This window comes from Chenopodium quinoa, unplaced genomic scaffold (genome assembly GCF_001683475.1).
Source record: "Chenopodium quinoa cultivar QQ74 unplaced genomic scaffold, ASM168347v1, whole genome shotgun sequence".
NCBI classification, from domain to species: domain Eukaryota; kingdom Viridiplantae; phylum Streptophyta; class Magnoliopsida; order Caryophyllales; family Amaranthaceae; genus Chenopodium; species Chenopodium quinoa.
This window is the reverse complement of record NW_018743510.1, coordinates 1,503,395-1,515,452: the sequence shown is the minus strand read 5'-3', so window position 1 is coordinate 1,515,452 and position 12,058 is coordinate 1,503,395.

Genomic DNA, 12,058 nt, shown 5'->3' with positions numbered 1-12,058 from the left:
CGTACTTATAGGCTTCGATTTTTCCATCCCAAAACGAGACAGAATCTTTTCAATGTAGCTTTTCTGAGTCAAGAAAAGCTTACCTCTAGCCCGATCCCTGTAGATCTCCATACCCAAAATCTTCCTAGCTGCACCCAAGTCTTTCATGTCAAACTCCGAGTTAAGCATCTCCTTTAATCTAGCAATATCAGATTTATTCTTTGTGGCAACCAACATGTCATCAACATATAACAAAAGATAAATCATGGAACCATTATCCAGCTTACTATGATACACACAGCAATCATATGAATTCCTGTCAAAACCTTGTGAAACCATAAAAGAATCAAACCTTTTGTACCACTGTCGGGGGGATTGCTTAAGTCCATACAATGACTTTAGCAATCTGCAGGCATAGTGTTCCTTTCCAGGAACTTCGAATCCTTCGGGCTGCTTCATCAGAATCTCCTCCTCCAAATCGCCATGAAGGAAAGCCGTTTTAACATCCAACTGCTCCAGCTCAAGATCAAAATGTGCTACAATTGACAATAACACACGGATAGAAGTATGTCGAACCACAGGTGAGAATATCTCAACAAAATCAACCCCTTCTACCTGACTGAACCCCTTAGCAACTAGCCTAGCCTTAAAACGTATTTGCTCAGTTTCCGACAACCCTTCTTTCTTCTTGTAAATCCATTTACAACCCACAAGCTTCCTCCCTTCCGGTACCTTTACTAGTTCCCACACTCTGTTCTTGTAAAGGGACTGCATCTCTTCACCCATTGCGGCAAGCCATTGCGCAGACTCACTACAACTAATTGCTTGTTTATATGTGGCAGGTTCAAATGACTCTACATCATCAGCTACACTCAATGCATAACCTGTCATCGCATCAACACAGCAATTTCTTCCCTCCATCTCTTCAATCAATCTAACAGGCTTCTTGATAACTCGTTTAGGCATCTCAAGAATGGTGTCAGGTTGACTAGATGACCCCTGATTAGATTGCTCCACCTCATCCCCAGAGTTAGAATGAGTAGGAGTAATCTCAGGTTCAGGAGTACCCGGCACTGGAACATCAGCATCATCATCAATATATTGTACCCGAGGTAAATCAGCAATGGTAGACTGATGTACCTCAAGTACCCCATCTGTCTGTAATAAATTGTCTCCTTCCCTTCTCAAATCTGAAATCTCTGCATTTTTAATTGAATACATGGTGTTTTCATCGAAAGTAACATCCCTACTAAGAATGACCCGACCCTCCGAAGGTGAAAAAATTCTAAACCCCTTCACACCATCCCCGTACCCAACAAAACACCCCTTCTTGGCTCGTGGATCCAGCTTACCCTCAATAACATGATAATAAGCAACACAACCAAAAATCTTCAAATTCGAAAAATTAGGCAACTTACCACTCCAGATCTCAAACGGAATTTTGGAATCAATTCCAGAATGAGGACCCCTATTAATGACATAACAAGCTGTTAACACAGCTTCACTCCAGTACCTCCTCCCAAGCCCTGCATTAGAGAGCATGCATCGAACTCTCTCTAGCAGTGTCTGATTAACCCGTTCTGCTACACCGTTCTGCTGTGGTGTCTTCCTGACAGTATGATGCCGACCTATACCCTCATCTGCACAGAACTGATTAAACTCGTCTTTGCAAAACTCTAGCCCATTGTCCGTTCGTAGCTTCTTGATCTTCCTTCCTTGTCGATTTTCCACCAAAGCTTTCCATTGCTTGAAAACTTTGAAGGCCTCATCCTTTGACTTAAGCAACCTAAGCCATGTGTATCGGGACTTGTCATCAACAAATGACACAAAATAGTGGTAACCTCCCATACCTTCAACTCTAGATGGACCCCAGCAATCTGAATGGATGTAATCGAGCACTGCATCAGTAATGTGAGCACCCTTGCTGAACTTTGACCTGTGTTTCTTACCAAACACACAATGCTCACAAAATTCAAGGTTGGCAACCTTGACCCCGGATAGAAGACCCCTCTTGGACAATAGCTGCATCCCCTTCTCCCCCATATGACCAAGCCTCATGTGCCAAATCTTAGTCATCTCCTGGTGAGATACAGATGCGCAAACCGCAGAACTAGGCAGTGTAACACCTTCAAAAACATAGAGGGTGTTCCTTTTGATACCCTTAAGTACCAACTCAGAACCTCTGAAAATACACAACTCCCCATCTGAAAACACACCATTGTACCCCAATTCATCCAGGGTACCCAATGAAATCAGATTCTTTCCTAAAGCAGGAACATGCCGTACATTAGTCAAAGTTAACCTCCGCCCATCAACAGTCCTCAACCTCATGGAACCAATACCTGTGACCTTACATGGAGCATTGTTACCGACTATAACCATACCCCCATTGCGAGGTTCATATGTATCAAACCAATCTCGACGTGGACACATATGGAACGAACACCCCGAATCTAGAACCCAGTTATCAGATAAATCATCAGACCTAGCAGAACTGACTAATGCTAAATCTTCCTCTGAATTATAGCTCTCATTCGGTTTCTCTTCAACTACAGCAGCCTGGGACTTGTTTTTCCTCACCGGACAATTATTCCTAAAGTGACCCGGTTCTTTACAGTAATAACATGTTTTAGTAGTAGTTTTACTAGATCCATCCTTGCCGTTTCCAGCACCCGACCCAGCATTGTTCCCCTTGTTAAACCCCTTATTCTTTTTAGACTTTCCGGACTTAACAAATAACCCACTACCATTATCCCCATTATCACTCGTAGCTTTCATTCTGAGTTCCCTAGTATGAAGTGCTGCCTTCACTTCTTCTAAGGTTATAGAATCCTTACCAACAACAAAAGACTCTACAAAATTCTCAAAGCTAGACGGTAGAGATACAAGTAAAATCAACGCAGCATCCTCATCATCAATTTTAACATCTAAATTACGTAAATCAAGCAAAATAGAGTTAAGTTTTTCTAGATGTTCCCGTAAGGAAGTACCTGACTGCATCCGGAGGCTAAACAACCGCTGTTTCAGTAATAATTTGTTGGTCAACGACTTAGTCATATACAATGACTCCAGCTTCAGCCACAATCCAGCCGCCGTTTCCTGATCAGCAACCTCCGTGATGATTTGATCATCAAGACTAAGTAATATGGTAGAGTGTGCCTTCTCTTCCATAACTTCTAACTGCGAGTCAGTCGGTCCGTCTCCTGACTCCGAAGTAGTACTCTTTGGAGCCAACGGACGCCATATCTGCTGTTGTTTTAACAGAGCCTTCATCTTAATTTGCCATAGCCCGAAACTATTTTTCCCGGTAAACTTCTCAATTCTTATTGTTGAATCTCCTGCCATTGTTATCTTCAAGAAACTCTCCAAGGATTGAACCTGAGCTCTTGATACCAATTGTTGTGCGACAGCGGAAGCAAAGGTCGGAAACAAACAAGAAAACAATAAAGAAATTCAATGCAAACAATAAGAACAACACCAAGAATTTACGTGGTTCACTATCGATGTGATAGCTACGTCCACGGGCACCGAGATCGAATGATTTCACTATAAACTGCAAAGATTACAAAGATGATTCTTGTATTTCTCAAGAACGGCTTTTACTCTGTCTCTCTTAACCCTAATACTGATATTAGGGAGGTTTTATATTAATCCCTAATTAAAAGATACTTGGGCAAAAAGATAATAAAATAAGATAACCTAAAACCGCAAAATCCGCGTTCCGTATTTTTCCTTCTCCGCCCGGTCAGACCGGGCAAGGTCTGCCCGATCGGGCGCGAGAAGAAAACTCCATACGAATGCTTCAACGTATCCAACCCCCACCGCCCGGTCAGACCGGGCAAGGTCTGCCCGATCGGGCGAAGGCTCGCCCGGTCGGGCGCGAGAGCAGCTTCTTCAACGAATTTGCCAGGCACCTCTTCTTCTTCCGCCCGGTCAGACCGGGCAATGTCCGCCCGATCGGGCGGACAAAGCTACGAAGTACGAGTCACCTAATATACTTATCAACAATTCTGATTCTTCGGCTTCGGCCATCAACCTTTGTGTGTCTGTCTTTGTTAGAAGTTCTCTTTGGCGCTAACGGCTGTTGATGTTGTTGTTGCTGCGACTTCTTCTGAAGCTCGTCTTTGCTGTTGCTGTTGCTGGTGGTTGTTGCTGCGGTGGAAGAAGAAATGTTTAATAGCTGATGATGTTGTAACTGATGTTTTTCTTCTGGGTTGTTTCTGTTGTCATCCATGTCTGCTTCTGTGGATGGATGTGGGTGTGTGTGAAAGAGGAGAGAGAAAGAGAGTGAGTGAGTGAGAGAAAGTATAAAAATGTAAATAATTAAAAAAAAAATGTATATATACAATTAATTTTGTTGTGGCTAATATGAAAGAAAGATGATTTTTGGGTTAATTTGGAAAAAGATAGAGGGAGGACCCTTCTAGACTTTGGAAGGCCTACTGGACAAAACTTTGCCTTTGCTTCATTTTTGGCTTTTTTAAATAAAAAATAAAATTGAAATATATATATATATAAATTATTTGATGCTTTAAGTTGGAGAAACAAATTTAAATAAAGTTTTAGGTATGGAGGGCTATAAAATGTGAACTATTTAATCATATTTAATTGGTTACTTGGATTTGAGGGAGATTGTTTTCTTTTAACATGTTTGATGGAGATATATGATAAATAGAAAAAGAATATTTTATTTAGAATAATATAATAAGTATAATAGGATTTAAAACTAACTAGAACACACGCGTTTGCGGGTGTGTGCGCAATATAAAAAACCTATGAAGCTCCATTCTTCTATTTATTTTAATTAAAAAACAATAAATATTAGTAGGTGCAAAATTAAAAATTGTTGATAAAAAAAAATTAGTAAAATAAAAATTAGAAAATTAAAAGTTGTTATAAAAAAAAAACATCCGATGAAGTTAGAGTATCTTTTTTAGTGAGTAATAAAAAAAAATGATGGTTAATAAGTACTTGTATGATTATACTATGTATTATCTTAGAAAGTTAAAGAGTTGTCAAAAAAAAAAAAAAAGTTAGGATAGGATAGAAGGGTGGTTTTTTTTATTAAAAATAAATTTAGAATGGTAGTTTCTTTTTAAGAAAAAAAGTTGAGAGGGAAATTTTGAGAATGTGAAATTTATCACCCTAAACCCCTTTTCATTTTATATATAGGATATGCTAAATTGAATAAGACACATTCTACTTAGACAAAAACATTAAAAAAAACATATTTAGAGTAACAATAAGTAAATCGGTGGTGATAAAGATAAAGTGAGGTATTATGGTAAATCCATTTAATATGGACTACATAATTATTTTCACTAATTTCTCCTAAAACAGTTCTCTAAATAACCTTTACAATAAAATACGTTTATTGTAGAACTTATAACACCTTTTGATTTAAACTATGAAGTGTTTTTACAATTTTTACTATAGTAGAAACTTTATTATAGAATATTTGTCTATTAAATCTACATGGAACCAATAGCTTTTAAATTAACTTATAATTAAAGATCTAACAAAAGTGTTTGTCATCGTTATTAGATCAAAATTTTAATTAAAAGAAAATTCAAGCATCCCATTATCAAGATAGTGCTTCATATTATTTCAATATAACTCTCTTATTCAATTGGTTAAGATAAAGTTTATGCTTTAAAGATAAGATGTTTTTTTTTTCCCTTCCTCTCATTCATTTATGAAGTGACATATAATTTAGAAATTTAATTTCAAGACATACTCTATACTTCGTTTAGTTGTCTGATAATGTTCTATTTGTATAATATATATATGTGACAGTTTGTCAAAAAAGGAGTAAAGTAAAAGTGAATAAAACTAGTTGAACCAAATGAACATATAGTGAGTAGGATTTAAGAAAACGGAGATAACATTAGTCAATTACCTTATAAATCGACTCTAAACTTACATATTATTGAATAAAAAGTCTCATTGACCTAAACTAGACCAATTTGTTAGCGAAAAAGAATTTTATATATACAATACAATCAAACTCAGCTCATACAAGCATATACCATTTTCTGTAACTTTACGAAACAAACCACTCGTAATAGTTATGTGACATAGTTTGTTTGTAATGATCTAATAATCTATTATAGTAGTATAACCAATTTACCACCTAAGAGGGAGTGAGAAGTGAGTAAGATCAAGTGGGGTTTAATCTTTTTGACACATGATTGAAATTTTTTTTTTACTAAGCATGAACAATATTTAACAAGATACCCCAATTTTTCCATGATTGTAGCAGCAATGATTGGCTCTCCAATAAAAGACCCAACTGTCAATTGGAGAGACACACATGGAAAACCCTTATCATTTATTATTCTGTTTGGTGGTGTTCCACTCTTGGGCCATCCTTTCCCACTCTCTCCACAAAAGCTTCAAACTTTTTTTTCCACATTTTTGTTTATTTAATTCTCTGATTCTTCTCATATTTTAAATATTTAGTGCTTTTTCATTTGTTGATTATTAGGTAAAATAGGGAATTTGAAGTACACATAAATATGAGTTTTAATTTGATTAATTGTGTACTGTAATAGTGATGGATGAAAGATCTGTCACTATATATACTTGTAAGTAATAGTATGTATCTTTTATAGTGGAAGAAATTAGCATATGCTGCTCCTGCTAACCATATTGACATGCTGACACCCAATAAATAGCGTTGATGTTAACTTATTATGAGTACTCCATACGAGTAGCAATTAGGAATCCTTATTACTAGTATCTGTTAATCTGTAGGGAGTTGGATTATTATTAACTCTGCTTTAGGTATATTCAAGTCGGGTCATATTCATTTATTTTCTTCAGTTAATCCATATCGACGTGTTAATGTGGTTATTGTACGATTTATTTATTTATTATATGGGTTAAAAGAGTTAGATTGGGTGATTTGGGTTGTATTATGTAAGCTAAGTTTTGCTACACTATAATTGTTACGTTGTAAGTACTTAGAAACATCCTGATAAAAATCATGTGATAATGGATTAGTGATTGGGATTTTAGCCAAGTCTCATGAAAAGAATAAGAAAGAGTTGAGCTCTTGAACAAACTCATATATGATAAGAGTGTTTTCTCACATTGAAAGAGTATAAAAGTGTTGGGAAGTATATCCCACATTGAAGAAGCAAGAAAGTTGTGTTCATTTTATATGGCTAAGAAGTTACTTCCTTCATTACCATATAATTTTGAGGTGGAGCCTTTTTTGTTCGTATAAAGTGGACACTCGTGACGGGTGCGGTCTAGATTCGTTTATCAGAGTTGCAATCCTTATCATAAAATTCTCATCACCCTTAATTGTGTTAGATATGTACATCCTTATTATAAAATAACTAGGTTAGTCCCGTGTGATGCACGGTTTTAGCAATAAAACATTTTCTCTTATGTGCGCTATAATAATTTAAGAAAAAACATTTCCTCTTATGTGCGCTATAGTAATTTAAGAAAAAACATAATATATAATGATCTTTCTTATTAGATAAATTGAGCTAAAAAAAAAAAGATGTTAAATATTCTAATCAACTTCATAATTAAATAAAATATATGAAATGTTACCATTATATTAGTTTACTGGTTTTTTGTTTAATTATAAAAAAAATTGAAGAATTTATAAAGAGTAGAAAATTCAAACTCATATCATCACAGATAAAATGTAGCGGGAAAAAAAATGTAGTATATAGGAGGAAAAAAGAAAAACAAAGGAGAATTTTGTATTTAGTAAATTTAGTCATAAAAGCTTTTAGGAAAATAAATCTATCTTTTTCAAACATTAGCTTTATCTTAAAATGGAGAAAAAAAAAAGGATGTCATTTATAATTTTGGAGGGAATTTATTTAATAAGAAGTTGACACATGGTAATGGTGATGTCAGCGGTAATTACTTTAGTACTCCCTCTGTCCCTTATTTACATGCCTACTTTCTTTTTTGGGGGTTTCAAAACTACATGCCCAATTCTATTTAAAGAATGTACTTTTTGACAATATTCTCACTTTTTGATGAGTTGTAATCATTTTTCTTTTATTTTTTTTTGTATTTTTGACATCTTTTTCCAACACTTTCTCTCTCCATCTCTTCAATAATTACCAAGCACTTTTTCTTTCTCTCTATATCTCTCTAACCCCACATGCATATTTGTACTTTTCAATTAGGGCTTTTAAGGAATCTCTAAGTTTCTTATTCCCGTGCAAAATGTGAATTATATATGTAGATAAGGGACGGAGGGAGTATTAGTTATGTAGATTGTGCATGAAATCCAAGATTTATTCCTATTTTTATTGATTTTTGTTTATATATTACGTTGTCATATATTTACTTTGCAATAAAAGACACATGTTACGACATTGTTCAATGGTGAAGTTAGTATTGATTATCCTTGAATTCAAGAGCTCAAGAGGCTTTGATTCAGAACACTTTTTAATATGTATATCCGGGAGATGCACTAGGTTTTACTTTGAATATCAATAAATATTATTAGAGTTATAAAATCTTAATTATATAATAATAATAAAAAAAAAAGTGAACAATAATAATTATGAAACAAAATAAGTGAATTGGTGCTTTATACAAAGTATTTAGTTTGTTATAATTGAATATGGAACATAATTAAATGATAGCAAAGATGTTAAGAACATTAATTCATTTCTTATTGGTCTTGTGTTCAAAGACTTCAAATCTTGTGATAAACATTTTTATTGCCAACATGTTTATATTATAATGGATGATGTTGCATACAATACATGAAAAAGGTGATGTGGCATATATAAGTATAGATTTGGTATAGGTATAGAATAACTTAAGTTTTTAATGACTACAATACTTATTAAAAGAAAATGGAAATGAAGGTTGGAAAAAGAAAATATTTTGATTTTTACCACCTTTGATTTTTTAAAAAAAATATTTTTTGTACTACTATTGGAGCGAAAATTGCCAACAAGCACTTGACACCAGACCTATCACTTGGGGTCTAGAATGTCGTGCGGGTATGCCTCTAGGGGTTACCGCCTTTACAATTTTACAAAGGGGAAATGATTGCTATCGTGCAAGTAATCTAGCTAATAATTACCATAACCAGTAAAAACTGGTGCAGCATAAAAATGAAAAGCGAAAGAGATATAAACATTCATTCAATTCTAGGAATTCAATTCATATAAATGATCGAAAAGCGAAAGATAAATCAGGCTTGATAGTTACAAAGAAGCGTGATGGGGATGATTACAACCATCTTCTTCAATACAATCGTAGAAAAGGGGTTATTTCAATACATGAGACAGAACTATACTTATCTAATCATATAGGTTAAGCCTAGAGGCTAAAGCTAAAGCTAAGAATTAAGAAATGTGAAATACTAATTGTTGTTTGATTGATGTCTTTTCTATATATGATCTTGGGCTGCTATTAATAAATATCCTTGACTGATTATGACTTTCACATTTTCCCGATTCTGCAGTTTGAATTTATTTAACTTTCTTGATTTTGGGGCACTTTCATTTTTGAATCCTCTTGATGTTTGTAAATCATTCTCTGTTGACAAATGGCCAATTTCTTCCATTTATTGCGCTCAACTGTTGTTATCTTGACCATTGCTTAAACTTGCTTTGTTGCTTCACTTCTTGACTTAATATTTCAATTTATTGACTATGGTTCTAACGTAACAATCGCCAGTTTACTATGATATACGGATATACCCATCGCCAAGCAAATCTATAAATTAAAATAGGTTTAACAACTACATTATATTTTCCAAAATTTTAATTTTTACCACCAGATAACGGATTTCGCCTAGATTTATGTGCAAGTGGAGCCCATCAACATATTTATTCAATTTTTGCACATGAGAATCGAAGGAATAAAAGGCACAAAAGAGGTTTTAGTTTTTCAATGGTGACCCCAATTTTTAAGATTAACCCTTAATTACTAACCAATCATTAAACGTAACATTCTTAACTAAAAATAAAAGGCTAAATCAAATTATTGTTGTTAAGTTGGGGATGAATTGGTTGATTTGCTCAACATATATAGTTAAAGATAAATTAGGTAGAAGCATATACTCCATATTCTTTAATTTCATCTCTTACTCACAAATGTGATCATCCTCGTTCTGTCTCATGAATCTAGACTCAACGTCTTATAAAAAATATTCTATTCATAAAAAATAATTGAATTCTCCCATTTCTGCTACTCCCTCCATCCCTAAATATAGTTCCCATTTGCCATATTTGATAGTCCTAAATATAGTTCTCATTTCATTTTTTAACATTTATCGTCCCTTGGAAATTACCAATGAATCCTCATTTTTTTTTTTGTCTTTTTTATGTGAATTGCATGCCAAAAATACCATCTAATTTTTCTTATTCTTTGTGCATCATTACTCCTTGTTTGTACTTTATTCTTTTTTGTCATTGAAAATAGTAAAAAAAAAAGTATCTTTTCTCTCTCTACTTTTTTACAAATGATGGAGTATTTGAGTTTTCCATGTCTTTTTAGTACTTTCTCCTCCCTTTCCTTAATTCTCGTGAAATTAGTTAAACGGGAACTATATTTAGGGATGGATGGAGTATTATAGAAAATGATAAAAGCAAATAAGGTATATATGTTTCCCTTCAAAGAGTTTTGTGGTCCTTGGGGTTTAATCTCTTCACCTTAGAAATTTTAGGGTTCAAATAAAAAATAAGCTCAATTTCAGGTCTAAAATATCATATAATATGGGGAAATTCTCATTGGTAACCCCCTATTATTGCTACACCCCAATGGTGACCCTACTTTTTTTGGATCATACAAAATGACACCACTTTACTGATTTATCCTAATTATAACATTAATGATGATTTTTTAACTTTAAATTGATCAATAAAGTTAACCATGGTTAACCTTTCCCCCCCAAAAAGTCAGAAAACAGGGTTTAAAAACCCGTTCTCCCTTAATTCCCTCAACTTCCGCCATTGTTGTCTTCTTTGCCATCCAATATTGCGCAGCCACCATGAGAAGAGGTCGAGCAATCAAGCTTTGCGACTGTTCATTTAAGAGGTATCTCGATGTACGTTTTTCTGATACACGTTCCAATCCAGACAGGCCCTACTACAAATGCAGTACTTGTCACTTTTTTGCATGGGTTCCTGAAGCAAATATTGTGAGGATTGTTGATGAGGTGAATGATGAATGTTATTTCGATGGCTTTGGGAAGAAGATGATGAAGATTGCAATTGGGATTTTTGTAATTTGGTTTTTCTGTACTTTGATTAAGTAGGTTGTAAACCCTAGATTGGTAATTTGGGGGAAATTAGTTCAAGTTAGGGTTTCATTTTAGGGCAATTGGAAATTGGCTAGGGGTTCAAATTAGGGTTTCATTTTAGGGCAATCTATGTAGTTGAATGATGTACTGATCATCCTACCTAAATAAAAATCAGAATGTTTGTTGAAATTCAATTTCTTATGTTTTGTGAATATGTTATGCAACTGTACCAATGAAGTATACAATATAGCTAGACACAATATAAACATAAAGGAAATACTTGCAGATTAAAACTTAAGCAATTGTTCACAAACCAAACTTAAGCAAATGTACACAATCCAAAATATTAAGATGCCTTGTACCCCCCCCTAAATACCCAAAATAGACTGATTCAAGTACCCAAAAAAATCAGTTTCTAGTTATTTACTTATACTAATTACAACCAAGACATTCATCTACTGAGGCTGGGTTGAGATAATTCCCCTAAGTGGCCTCAGTGTTGGAGTAGGCTGTGAATAGGACATGGGTCCTTTGCCTTTATCATTTGCTGATGCAGGACCAACTTTAGCTTGCTTCCCTTTATCCTTTGTAGAGGCAGGAGCAACATTTGCTTGCTTCCCTTTACCCTTTGTAGAAGTAGAAGCAGCAGCAACTTGTTTTGTAGTGGGGCCTCCTTTACATGTAGCTGAGTTATGCCCAAAGCATTGACAATTGTTGCACTTAATGGTTTTGCTTCTCTTGCCCTTCCTTTCTTCATCTTCTTCCCTTCTTCTCTCTCTACAAGGCCTGCCAACACCTCTTTTCATGGCAGGAGGGTCAATTTTAGGCATGTCAAAG